Here is a 14791-nt window from a genome sequence, read left to right on the forward strand (position 1 = left end):
CTTTGTTCATGTTAATTCACAACTAATGTTAACAAATGCAACTTTTGATTTTAATAATGTATTAGTAGCCTAAATATATATAAAAAAATTAGATTAACTAAGATTAATAAATGCTGTAGAAGTATTGTTCATTCTTAATGAATAATGAGTAAATAATAAATAAAATACTGTCAAAACTACAGCACATATTTCCAACAAGGCTTGCAATGTTAGAAAAGTGAAAGAAAGAAAAAAACTCCAGGATACACTCCTTTTTTAAAAATCCTTCTGACTGACAGACAAACAAATCAATAAACGCAAGCGGACTAAAACATAAGGTGCAGGTAATAAATCAAATGTTACAGCAAGGGACACCATTACTTGCATACATAAGTACTCCTCATTCACAGGAGGCCTCTGTACACATTCATGGTGTTCCACCTTTGACAGCCGTCACAGCAAACCCGGGAAAACAGGGACGTGTAGGTAGCCTACATTTTGAATTATAGGATATCTCTAGGTGATCTCTGCTAATATTCTTACTGTTCCTTTGATTTTTGGAAGTTCTCATCAACATAATGTTGTTCTGACTACAGTTTCTACATCACATGTTGTACAATGGAAGGTAAGAAATCAAACATTATTAATCATGCCTTTATTAATAGATGCTGATGATGCACAATTTTTTTGTAATTACAACTGCAACCCCAAAAAAAAGTATCAGAAAAAAAAGTCCTTTTCATTTTTTACATTTTGCAATGTAAATAAATTCCCCATTGTGCTTCATCCTGGTCCTGCACCCCACAGTAAAAGCACAGGTGGATTAGATCATCTGTTAAAACTCCCACAGTAAAAGCACAGGCGGATTAGATCATCTGTTAAAACAAACAGTATTCAACAAATATGTTCACACTAATACAACTTGCACTGCACGATAGGCTACTAATCTTATAGTTGCATATAAAACCAACAACACTAACGTAAGTGATTGACAGTGGCGGTGAGCAAAAAGGAAACAGGTCAGATTCTCCAAGGACTGGGAAGTGACTCAGCTTGTCCACTGCTTCTGTGAAGTGGCCGGATCTATTACCTCCCACTGTAAAACGTTCCCGGTAAACGGAAGAGAACGTAATTAAGCACAGCGGCACAAGGAATGCATGGTCTATGATTTCTCTTTCTCTCTCTCTCTCTCTAATTGATTACAAACAAATCAAACATCAATTTTAAAGTATTACATAAAGTGTACGTATAGTTTTAGCACATTTAATAAAACCTCCATCAGGATCTATAAGAGCAGTTCAAGATCTTTACTAATTGTTATTGATGGTAATCGCATTACACCTAAATGTGATGAAATTCTGTTCAGTTAGGCTACCAAATGTTTTGACAATCACAATATACTTCTTATCATGCATGTTTTATGTATTTGTGTATTTTTAAACACCACTCCCCCTCCCTCTCTTTGATTTAAATATGTTTTATGTAAATCATAAAAGATACAGTAGATGGCACTCAAGCGGATGTGATGTGTGCTCCTTAAACATGCCCCCCGGAAACACGAATGATTCACTAAAAGCATGAGAGGAATCAGAAGATTCACAAACCGCTTTTGTGGCATTTCACGTTGCGATGTTTTGAAACGCGTATGCGGCGGCTACAGCTCCAATCGCGAGGGAACAATTCTGCATTGTAGGCATAACTAGGGATGCAATAACGCCACCGCAACAACAACCAAAACTAGGCTACTCATTGCATGTAAACTAATTGTAACGTTTCATTGTGAATCAAATTAAAATGTTCTTCTCTTTGCAAACGTAGGCAGAGGCATATAGTGACAGATTAATTCAATAATGTTGCAAATGTTACACTTTTAGGAATGAAGCGATGTCACTTCCTGGGGCAACACATTTATTTATCTGTATAAAACACATAGAAAAACACTGTTCAAACAAGGAGCACATTTCTCTGCACTTGCGCGCTTCATCTCGTGCTGAATACTACTTCTATGCTCTTATTGTGTGATACATTAACAAATTATCATAAACAATCACACGTCTAATTGTGCAAATGTATAAGCTGGTACGTAACACTAGGCGCATTACTCTTTATACAATACTCAATTCTCAAGAAATATATGCTCTAAATACATAAACATATTAACATAGATCTAAACATGTGCCGTGCCTGCTATAAAACGACATAAAAGGAAAGGTCTGACGAATACCATCATTAAAGTATTACAAACTCTCTTTTTAAAATGAATACAAGTGAATCATTAAACATAACCATGAAAATAGCATTTGGAATTAGTAAACAGTAGATATTCAGATCTCAGTAATAGTTAGTCTACATTCACATTACTCTAGCATTGATAACTGCACACATATTTTAATACTCTTTCATATCACTGTTTAAATTATCTTTTAATCCGTTTTTACTCCATGAAATATGCTAATGAACTGACTATATCATGAACTATGTTTCAACCGTTTAACAGTTACTGTGTTCTCACTATAAACTCACAAAATGATTAATAAAAGTGTTTTACCTCTGAATCTGACTGGAGTTCTTATTTAACAGTACTGAAATCGTTTTTTACATGTAATGGCTGACAAAGTAATGCTACATGAGGGTAACAGGTCTATGCACGTGGGCTAAGAACAGACACGTGTGCCTCGTTAACTCAGACTGCCCAGACACGTCACTACACACGACTTAATAATGTTCGTACACATCTATTTGGTTAATTATCCCTCGTCACGCACTCACATCTCGAGTATATATCTTTTTAGGCCTTTATTCCTCTGTTTTGCTCACATTAAAAGTTACTAATTTTCCTCTTGAGTTGTTAACACTATCGTCCGCCATTTCACGCACGACACTTGTAATCACAGTAAAAACAACTTTTCTTCACGTCTCAGGCACAAACTACAGCTCTATAAGAATACAATACTGTTATGAATTTACTAGTATAAAGATTATTGTCAGCTTACCTGTATAAAACACATAGAAAAACACTGTTCAAACAAGGAGCACATTTCTCTGCACTTGCGCGCTTCATCTCGTGCTGAATACTACTTCTATGCTGCTAGCTAGTCAGCCACTCATGCGCCGTGCAACTCCCGAGTGCCCCCTGCTGACGACTCCGGTTTCACCAAATTGAACACAATGCAATAAAGTAATACAAGTAACTAACAATAACTTTAACAGTTCGAAATTTAAAGGGGGGTGCACTGATATCTGTCCCGTTTTACGTCCCGTTTTACATTCTTAGTGCTACACTCTCCCCCACAAAATTAAATGTCTCCTGACATTTCCGGGAACAAATGAACATTTCTTTAGAACACCTCAGCCATCCAAGGCCTCCAGTAACCCTTAATCTGTGTTACCTGACTCTCTGTTACCTTACAGTCTCTTTTTACCAAGGACGGTTGACCTAATGTATCATAACTCAGTACAACAGGCTGATGTCTCAGTCTCTGGGGTCGCGGTCCTACCGCCTGTCGCTCTCCTAGCGTCCGAACCAGCGGGTCGGCCTCTGATTCAACATTCTCAGACCTGTCAGAACTCACATCAGGTCTCTGAGATTGTAGTGGCACATCCTCTTCGCTTTGTAGTGGCACATCCTCTTCGCTATGTAGTGGCACATCCTCTTCGCTATGTAGTGGCACATCCTCTTCGCTTTGTAGTGGCTCATCGTCTTTGTGACGTTGAGGACTCTGCTGAGGCTGGAAAGGCTCTGCTAGAGGATTCAGTGAACCCTGTCTTTGCCGTCTCCCTCGGCCAGGTCTGAGATGCCACTGGTAGTTGCCACTGTATTCGTCACTGGAGGTGTCACTCTGCTCTAGCTGTTGCAGAGGCTGTCGTTCTGGCTTGGTTCTTTCCTTTGGAAAACTCTGGGAGTCCTTCTGTGGCTGACGAATCTCTGCTGGTGGCTGGTCAAGGGGAAGGAAATCACAGGGCAGCAGAAGATTTCTGTGAACCACTCTGTCTCTTCCTTTACCATTTTCTGGACTGATCTCATAAACTGGGCTGCCATCGGCTTTTCTCTCCTTCACCTTGTACACTTGGCCCTCCCAATAGGACTGGATCTTTCCAGGACCCCCTCTGGGAGTGAGGTTTCTGAGGAGAACCCTGTCGCCGGGGTGAAGGTCTCTCCCCTGGACTTTTCTGTCGTAGAGGACTTTTCCCCGAACCGCCCCCTTGACAGCTGTTTTTGCCGCAATCTGGTATGCCTCTTGCATTCTCGTCTTCCAATGACTCACGTAGTCATCATAGGTGTCATGGGCCTCATCTTTTCCCAGATTGAATAAAAGATCAATAGGCAGGCGAGGAGAACGCCCAAAGGTAAGGTAATAAGGCGCGTAACCCGTTGCCTCATTCTTTGTGCAGTTGTACGCGTGGACAACTTTCGCGAGGGACTCCTTCCAATCCTCCTTCTCCTCGTCATCCAAGGTACGCAGCATGGACAACAGGGTACGGTTAAACCTTTCCACCTGCCCGTTACCCTGGGGGTGATATGGTGTTGTGTGTGAGCCCTGGATGCCAGAGAGTTTTTTCAAGCTAGCCATCAGTCTGTTCTCAAACTCTTTGCCCATGTCGTGATGTAGTCTGCTTGGGAACCCGAACTTGAGTGCAAAGTCGTTGAAAATCTTGTCAGCTACTGTTTTGGACGATTTATTCCTTGTCGCGTAGGCCTGAGCAAACCTCGTAAAATGGTCCATGACCACTAATATATACTCATAGCCATGCTTGCATTTCTCCAAATGCAGGAAGTCTATGGAGACGAGCTGGAAGGGATAAGTGGTCTGGATGGACACCAGAGGTGCACGGGTCTGCTTACTCGGCTTCTTCTTCTTGAGACATTCGCACACATTACTGACAAAATGTTCAACATCCTTGCTCATCTGTGGCCAGTAGAACCGTTCTCGAATCAGGTCAAGCGTCCTTTCGACCCCCAAGTGACCCATGTCCTGGTGTAGTTCTTTGAAGACCAGCGGATGATAAGCTTTGGGGAGCAGCAGTTGTTCTCGACGGGAAGTTCTGCGGCGCAAGACACCATCTGGACCAACTTGAACCTTGAGCCATTGTTTCAGCAGTATGGCCACTGCAGGGTTCTCTGCTTTCACTTCAGTTCTACTCGGCCTCCTGCTCTGTGACTTGTACCAGAGGACTCTCGACAGGATTTCATCCTCCTCCTGTGCTTTGCGGATTTGATCTGCGGTGAGAGGTTGGCTGGTTCCACTGTCCTTCACCATGCTCAAAGCACTGACCTGAATCAACCCAACACCCCGGCAAGGGTTTGTCTTTTCCGCTGTGACTCTCTCCATAGACGCACTGATGACATCTTGACTGGCCTCAGCCGTACAGCAACGCATGTAGTCCTCAATATCCAAGGGCATCCGTGACAACCCATCTGCATCGGAGTTGTTCTTGCCTGGGCGGTACCGGATGGTAAAGTTATAATCGGCCAACTCCGCCACCCATCTGTGTCCTGTTGCGTTGAGTTTTGCGGTGGTGAGTACGTATGTTAGTGGGTTATTATCTGTATATACCACAAACGATGGGGCATGGTAAAGATAATCCCGGAAACGTTCGCAGATGGCCCACTTCAACGCTAAAAACTCTAGCTTTCCAGAGTGCAGATGGTACCTCTTCTCTGCTGGACTCAGGGTGCGGGAGCCATAGGCGATCACTCTCATCTTCCCCTGCTGTCTCTGGTATAACACCGCGCCCAGGCCAACTTGGGATGCGTCACAATGTAATACGAATGCCTGGGTGAAATCCGGATATCCAAGGACAGGGGGCTTCGTGAGTGCATCTATTAACTGGTTCAACACTTCCTGGTGAGAGTTGGTCCACTGTACAGGTGTCTGCGATGGTAAGTGACCCTTGTTTTTCTTTCCTGTTTTACGGGGCTTCTTCACAGTCGGGTCTGGAGTGCACTTCTCGGGGTTGGAGACAGTGAGTAAGTTATACAGCGGGTGGGCCACACGGGAGAAATTGGGGATGAAGGGTCTGTAGTAGGAGAGGAACCCAAGGATCTGGCGCACATCACCCACTGTGGCAGGGGTCTTCTCTTTTAACGCCTGCACCGGAGCCATCTCTGCAGGGTCCATTGTATAACCCTCTCCTGTCACCAACTTGCCAAGAAACCTTACACTCGATCTAAACAGCTCACATTTCTTTGGGGTCAGCTTCACACCATGTTCCTTGTAACGCTGGAGAACAAGACGGATGTGCTCCAAGTGCTCCTTGAAGCTCCTACTGTGTACCAGGTTGTCATCAAGGTACGGGAGGCAAATTGTGTCTCTCAGGTCTTCCAAACAGTGCTCCATACTCCTCTGAAACTCTGCGGGTGCCGAGCTCAGGCCAAAGGGTATGCGCACCCATTCATAAAGCCCCCAGGGTGTGATGAAAGCTGTGAGAGGGCGGCTCTCCTCATCCAGATAACCCTGGTGGTACGCTTTACCCTGGTCTAAGACCGAGAACCATGAGCTCCCACCCAAAGCATCCAACATATCCTGAATCCTCGGTATCGGATGGCGGTCGGGGACTGACTTACGGTTGAGTTCTCTGAAGTCAACACAGAGACGAAGACTGCCGTCTTTCTTGCGGACACACACCACCGGCGACGAATAAGGGGATCGAGAGTGTGTGATCCACCCTCTTCTCAGTAGATCCTGCAAGTACTCCTTAACCTCATTGTGAAGAGGCTTTGGAACGGACATGTAGGTCTTTTGGACAGGGCTGGTATCTTGGAGGGTTATATGCATCTTGAGGGATGGTATACAGCCCACATCATCACTGTCAAAGGAAAAGGCTTCACATTCCTCCCTCAACACCCTCCTTACCGCCTCCTGCTGTCCTTCTGGGAGATGACAGAGATCTACAGGGGGGTCCCATGACATTGGTCTTCCTGCCTGCTTGTTATCTGGCTGAGTTCTACTTGCTTCGCTAGACTTTGTCTCTTCGTTGTCCTTCATTATGGCTGTCGTCTCATTCTCTGTTGTTCGCACAGGTGCTGTGTATACGGTCTTGATGGGCTCCAGGTGACCAATCACTCTGTGACGGTCGAGATAGATGGTGCGATCCGTAGTGTTGGACATGGAGATGGGTATGTATGGCACTCTTTTTTCTGGGATCTGCACCAGTACATCATTGTATATCACGCCTTCTGGTGGAGGATTAAGCATGTCAGGTGAAAAGAACATCTGTTGGCCTTGGGCTCGTGAACTTACATGCGCTCTTATATAGACAGTGGTGACTTGTTTTGCTGGTATGGGTACTCTTTTTCCGCCAGTACGAACTACTCCAGTCTCTGAATAAGCATTCTGCATCAACTTCACCACACGATGAGCAGTCTTCACTGTTATCGCAAAAGCTTTACTCACTTTGTGTGCAAGCTGCTTCCTTTCACCTTCAGTGTCTTCCTCTTTCCTGTTGAGGATGGCCTCAATGACGTTGTAACCGATAATGGGGTCACTAGCAACTGCTGGGTCACTTGACACTAGTACTGGCACTTGTAAATCATTTGTCTTGGTGTGGTCACTGCCTAGCCTGAAACTGACTTCAATCCAGCCGATATATGGAATGGGTGTGTCATTAGCAGCAAAGACTGTCAGTGTCTCTTCCCCCAATAACTCTGAGATGGGTTTGACAACAGTGTGGGGTAGGTGGTTCAGTCGCCAGAGGTCATTCACAATGCTGGATTGTGCTCCCGTGTCCCACAGGGCTCTAACTGGGCAATTGTCCATAATGCAATCCACAATGCATCGGCTACCCACAAGACTTACTAACTGTGGCTGGTATCGAGGTGGTATATAGTTAACTACACTTACAGCTGATGAGGCTCCAGCTGCTCTCTTTTCAAAGGCTGCTGTAGGTTGAATGACTGAGCTGGGTGGTGGCCGCTCATTTTGGGGCGCTGTTTCTTGGACTACTGCTGGCCCCATCTCAGTAGTCCCTGCCCGTTTCCCGACGATGCTCTGCATCCGCGAGAGAAGTGGCCTTCCTGCCCACATTTGAAACAGTGCAAACAGCTCTCACCTGTTCTCTCATCCCTGCATTTCTTGCAGCCTTTCGCTCTCTGCTTCTGTTCAGGAGGGCGGGGACTTGCCTCCATTACAGCCCGAAACATCTGCTGCATTTCCTTGCGAAGCTCTTCCATCATCAGCTGCGCGTTTATGCTGTCAGGCTTAGTCTCATTCCGCTTTACTGTTTTAATTGACGCTGTTGAGTCGGACTCCATGTGCTTAGAGGGGCTTTGGCCAGCTGTGGATTTTACCTGAGAGTCTGCTTGAAGCTCTTGTACTTTGGGAGTTTTACCAGCAGTGGATCTTTTTCGTTTCTCCTGTCTCTCACTTTCGACTTTGGCCGCCTCATCCACTTGCTGTATCAGTTCCTCATCTGTTATGCTCACATCGCTGAGGTGGGGTAGAATTTGGAACTTTACAGAATCGCTCAACAGTCCAGTTTCGATCGAGCGGAGGAACTTGCGCTGAATGACAGCTCTGCTGTACTGCTCATCGGTGTCTTCGTTCGCGGCTTTCCATAACAGTTTCTCTTTCAGCTCGATCGCACGGAATACAAAGTTCAGGGCAGTCTCTTTGGGCTCTTGGGAGATGTTAAGAAGCTGGTGGTAAAGTTCTGTCGAACTGTCTACTCGATAGTGGCCCTTTAGGATGGTGAGGAGTGCACTGAGCGTCAGCCCACGCTTGATCTCTAACATGTCTCTCAACGGCAGTCCTGGACTGACAGCCCTGATTACAGCCTCAACCACTTCAGTCTGTGTGTGCCCCTTTTGTATTCCCAGCTCAATCTGGCGGACTAAACTGAGATACGACAATTTGTCCCTCTGACCACTCTCTCTAATTTGCCCACAAATTTTAAACTCCCTTCGCATCGTTACCTCCGGCAATGGGCTAACTGGCTCTAGCCGGCTCTTGAATGGTGAATCAGTCTTTAAAAGAGAGGTGTGTGGTGAGAAATCTTTTTTTAGTTCTTCTTTTCTAGCTGGCTTCTCTGTTGGGAACACTTTATCTGACTGACTACGCCCCCTACTTTGTCTTTCAATGAATGATAATAAATCAACACAGTACTGTTCACCCTCATCACCATCTAGTTTCTCCTCAAGCTCATCCAATTGACACTCGGCCATCCTGATGAGCGCCCTCCGTGTCCTGCTGCGGGACTCTCCACTGTCCAGGCTATCACATTTCAGGTACCTGCAGACGTCAACGAGAGACTCTTCCCCTAGCTGCCACAGAGCTGCACTCACTTTATCACGTACGTTCTGACTGGCGTCCATTATGTTCAAGGTTCGACTCGTTGGGAAGGAGGGGGTTAATGGTGCTGGTCACTCTGTCGCCTCCTCCTGGCTGGCTCGCCAAAATATGTTACACTTTTAGGAATGAAGCGATGTCACTTCCTGGGGCAACACATTTATTTATCTGTATAAAACACATAGAAAAACACTGTTCAAACAAGGAGCACATTTCTCTGCACTTGCGCGCTTCATCTCGTGCTGAATACTACTTCTATGCTCTTATTGTGTGATACATTAACAAATTATCATAAACAATCACACGTCTAATTGTGCAAATGTATAAGCTGGTACGTAACACTAGGCGCATTACTCTTTATACAATACTCAATTCTCAAGAAATATATGCTCTAAATACATAAACATATTAACATAGATCTAAACATGTGCCGTGCCTGCTATAAAACGACATAAAAGGAAAGGTCTGACGAATACCATCATTAAAGTATTACAAACTCTCTTTTTAAAATGAATACAAGTGAATCATTAAACATAACCATGAAAATAGCATTTGGAATTAGTAAACAGTAGATATTCAGATCTCAGTAATAGTTAGTCTACATTCACATTACTCTAGCATTGATAACTGCACACATATTTTAATACTCTTTCATATCACTGTTTAAATTATCTTTTAATCCGTTTTTACTCCATGAAATATGCTAATGAACTGACTATATCATGAACTATGTTTCAACCGTTTAACAGTTACTGTGTTCTCACTATAAACTCACAAAATGATTAATAAAAGTGTTTTACCTCTGAATCTGACTGGAGTTCTTATTTAACAGTACTGAAATCGTTTTTTACATGTAATGGCTGACAAAGTAATGCTACATGAGGGTAACAGGTCTATGCACGTGGGCTAAGAACAGACACGTGTGCCTCGTTAACTCAGACTGCCCAGACACGTCACTACACACGACTTAATAATGTTCGTACACATCTATTTGGTTAATTATCCCTCGTCACGCACTCACATCTCGAGTATATATCTTTTTAGGCCTTTATTCCTCTGTTTTGCTCACATTAAAAGTTACTAATTTTCCTCTTGAGTTGTTAACACTATCGTCCGCCATTTCACGCACGACACTTGTAATCACAGTAAAAACAACTTTTCTTCACGTCTCAGGCACAAACTACAGCTCTATAAGAATACAATACTGTTATGAATTTACTAGTATAAAGATTATTGTCAGCTTACCTGTATAAAACACATAGAAAAACACTGTTCAAACAAGGAGCACATTTCTCTGCACTTGCGCGCTTCATCTCGTGCTGAATACTACTTCTATGCTGCTAGCTAGTCAGCCACTCATGCGCCGTGCAACTCCCGAGTGCCCCCTGCTGACGACTCCGGTTTCACCAAATTGAACACAATGCAATAAAGTAATACAAGTAACTAACAATAACTTTAACAGTTCGAAATTTAAAGGGGGGTGCACTGATATCTGTCCCGTTTTACGTCCCGTTTTACATTCTTAGTGCTACACAAAGATATTGCATCAATAAATATGTTTCATTAGGCTACTAGGCTATTTGTTTTGCCTTACTCTTTATTCATTTAGGCTATTTATTCAGTTATTCATCATCTTCCGTCCTTCGCATTACTTGTAGCCTGCTTGTAGCGCACGCATTCTCAGACCGGTCACCTGTCACTCATCATCGTAGGGGAGGTGTTTGAATCATTCCTGCGTTACAATCATCAGCCAATCAAGGTGGTCACTTCAGTCAAGCTCGTGCATGAGTAATGACGTCATCCATAGCAAAGAAGACTCACTCTTAGTTTAGGAGTTGTCATTTTTCTTTACTAAGAGTTGGTCTGAAAGCCGTTGTGAATAACTTTTAAGAGAAACTCCTAGCTAAAATCTTAGGAGTACTCCTAGTGGTAAGATAAAATGCTTTGTGAATACGGCCCCAGGGCAGCATCATAAGTCCGATAGGCTACTCTTTTCAATTATGACTAATTAGACTGTATTTTACGGCAATCGCTGATCTAGCTGATTTGGACGTTAAGTTTTTCCTGTTTCCTGTTTCCAATAGATGTATAGTATAGTGTGCAGGTGCTTTTCACAGCAAGCCAATCTTCCAGGAAATACACCCCCTCATATTTCTCACATGAAAGTGTCATATCCATGAAACCTGCCCCCACTTAACCACATCAGCCCTACTTTTAAGCCAAGTGGTTAAACTTATTCACCAGGGCCCGTATCCCTAAAGATTCTGAGAATCCTCTCAGAGAGCTCCTAACTTAACCTAAAAATTCCTTGCCAGGAGTTTTAGCTTAGAAGTGATTCCAGAACATTTTCAGTGAACTCTGAGCAAGGAATGGATGGAAAATCCTATCTTAGTGAGGAGGTGTGGTTGACCCCGTTGCTAGGTATGAGTCATCATTTCAAAAGCCGTGATTGGTTGATCCTACAAGTTTGATGAAAATGAACTTTTGGTGAGAAGGAGCAAAGGATGTACCCTCAAATCAATAAACATAATTATACACTCTAATCTTATGCAGACTGTAACAGTATAACAGAATGTTCACATTCAAGAAAATATCTGGAAAATGAATAGTAAGCTGTAGGGGTTATAGCCTAACATTAGAATCTAAAATATGTGAAAACTTAAGCTCATTACACCCTGTTCAAATAACGATTCGTGTCTTATTTGCTCATATTAATATCCTAGCTGGCATATTTTGTACTTTCACTCCCATATGGACCCCATTGAAAACAAGATGGCCTATCTCAAGGGGCTGTCCTTAATGAAGTAGAAATTGCAACGTTACAACTCAGTGTGGTCTTAACGAGGGTAACACGGCTCAGCTTTTATCAATGTCTGTGATTGCTGGCTGGTCTATTTATGAAGGCTTGTTAAAAAATAAAATAACAAACATGATTCCTGCACGATCCAATCTGTAGCGTCTCAATAATTCCCTGTCATCCAGTGTTTGCAGGACATCTCTCCTGCCTCCTCTGTTGGCCATTTTGTGCAGCTGCTCAGGGGAACTCCTAAGCCACTAAAAGTCCTCTTCCCTGCTCTTAGCAGATCTCGCCTTAGGAGCCCTTTTAAGCGCTAGGAATCTTGAGGAATAGCTTTTATATTAACTGGGATTTTCGTGTCACTTTTAGGGGAAATTCTAAGAAAACGTCATGACTCTGAGAATTTTCTTAGAATTTGGCCGCTAGGAGCCACTTTTTGCACAAAAATTCTTTAGGGATACGGGCCCTGAACTAAACTTATTGGGAGCATACACAAAATGTATTGTAATTAGCCTAAGTGCTGAACACCATCACAAGAACCAACAAAAAATAATAATAATAAAAAAAGAAATATATCAATAAGAAAATAAATATTCAAGCAATAGTATAAATATAACTAAAATGGGTAAAACTTTACAATAAGGTGTCATTTGTTAACATTAGTTAATGTATTAACTAACATGATCTAACAGTGAGCAATACAATACTTCTTAATCTTTGTTCATGTTAATTCACAACTAATGTTAACAAATGCAACTTTTGATTTTAATAATGTATTAGTAAATATATATAAAAAATTAGATTAACTAAGATTAATAAATGCTGTAGAAGTAGGCTATTGTTCATTCTTAATGAATAATGAGTAAATAATAAATAAAATACTGTCAAAACTACAGCACATATTTCCAACAAGGCTTGCAATGTTAGAAAAGTGAAAGAAAGAAAAAAACTCCAGGATACACTCCTTTTTTAAAAATCCTTCTGACTGACAGACAAACAAATCAATAAACGCAAGCGGACTAAAACATAAGGTGCAGGTAATAAATCAAATGTTACAGCAAGGGACACCATTACTTGCATACATAAGTACTCCTCATTCACAGGAGGCCTCTGTACACATTCATGGTGTTCCACCTTTGACAGCCGTCACAGCAAACCCGGGAAAACAGGGACGTGTAGGTAGCCTACATATGTTTTGAATTATAGGGTATCTCTAGGTGATCTCTGCTAATATTCTTACTGTTCCTTTGATTTTTGGAAGTTCTCATCAACATAATGTTGTTCTGACTATAGTTGGTATTTCTACATCACGTGTTGTACAATGGAAGGTAAGAAATCAAACATTATTAATCATGCCTTTATTATGCTGATGATGCACAAAATTGTTGTAATTACAACTGCAACCCCCCCCCCCCCCCCCCCCCCCCAAAAAAAGTATACATCATGAAAAAAAAGTCCTTTTCATTTTTTACATTTTGCAATGTAAATAAATTCCCCATTGTGCTTCATCCTGGTCCTGCATCCCACAGTAAAAGCACAGGTGGATTAGATCATCTGTTAAAACTCCCACAGTAAAAGCACAGGTGGATTAGATCATCTGTTAAAACTCCCACAGTAAAAGCACAGGCGGATTAGATCATCTGTTAAAACAAACAGTATTCAACAAATATGTTCAGACTAATACAACTTGCACTGCACAATAGGCTACTAATCGTATAGTTGCATATAAAACCAACACTAAGTGATTGACAGTGGCGGTGAGCAAAAAGGAAACAGGTCAGATTCTCTGAGGACTGGGAAGTGACTCAGCTTGTCCACTGCTTCTGTGAAGTGGCCGGATTTATTACCTCCCACTGTAAAACGTTCCCGGTAAACAGAAGAGAACTTAAAGGAGTCATAATGTTGTGTTACCTTGGATACCCAATGCTCTATTATAGTCTTTCAGGCACTTCTAAAAAAGAAAAGTGGAAAAAAAATCAACACAGAGCCCCTCAGACCCTTATTTCTAAAGGCATTATTGTCTCGCGAGATCTGATGCGATGTTTTGGCTGTCGTGGACGGTCATTATAATAATGCAAATGAGGGGCGCGTTGATTGGTCGTAGAAAAAATACACCATTTCCAGATACATTCTTACAGAAGCCCCACTAACTGAAAGCTATTTTCAAACTGCATGTTTTGCATGAGTTTGGCTAATAATGTTTAGTGGTATATTGTTTTCATACTTGAACAAAACAATACTAAAACAGTTTTAGCCACTGAGCATGGACTCCTGTAGGCTACCGTCACTACTGTAGCTGCTAGTGTAAAACAAAGTGGAAAGATGTGGCTAGCATTCGTAGAGTCCATTCCCCGTGTTTACCTCGAAGGTAACGTTACATACAATAGCCGCATTAGCAGTTAGCTGTTAACCACAGTAGAGCAATAAAAACACAGTCTTACCTTTTCAATTTCTGGCAAGTCCCTGATGGTTGGGATGGCACCTTTTCCCAAACGGAGCTTCGAGGCCAAGTTCGCCTGATATTGCCCCAAATTTGTAACGTTAAATGATTCCGGTGTAAAATGTTTAACGCACACACGATACGCCACTTGAAAGAGTTGTTGGGACAGCGTCATTAAAAATGAATTTCCTCCACTGTTCCCTGATAGTTTCGTCCGTTTTTGGTAGATAAAACACATTTGCATGTTGTTTGTGGCAGTCAACCACAGAGCATCTCAGGTGTGCACTCGGT

Source organism: Squalius cephalus (assembly GCF_949319135.1).
Source record: "Squalius cephalus genome assembly, chromosome: 6".
In the NCBI taxonomy this organism is placed as follows: Eukaryota; Metazoa; Chordata; class Actinopteri; order Cypriniformes; family Leuciscidae; genus Squalius; species Squalius cephalus.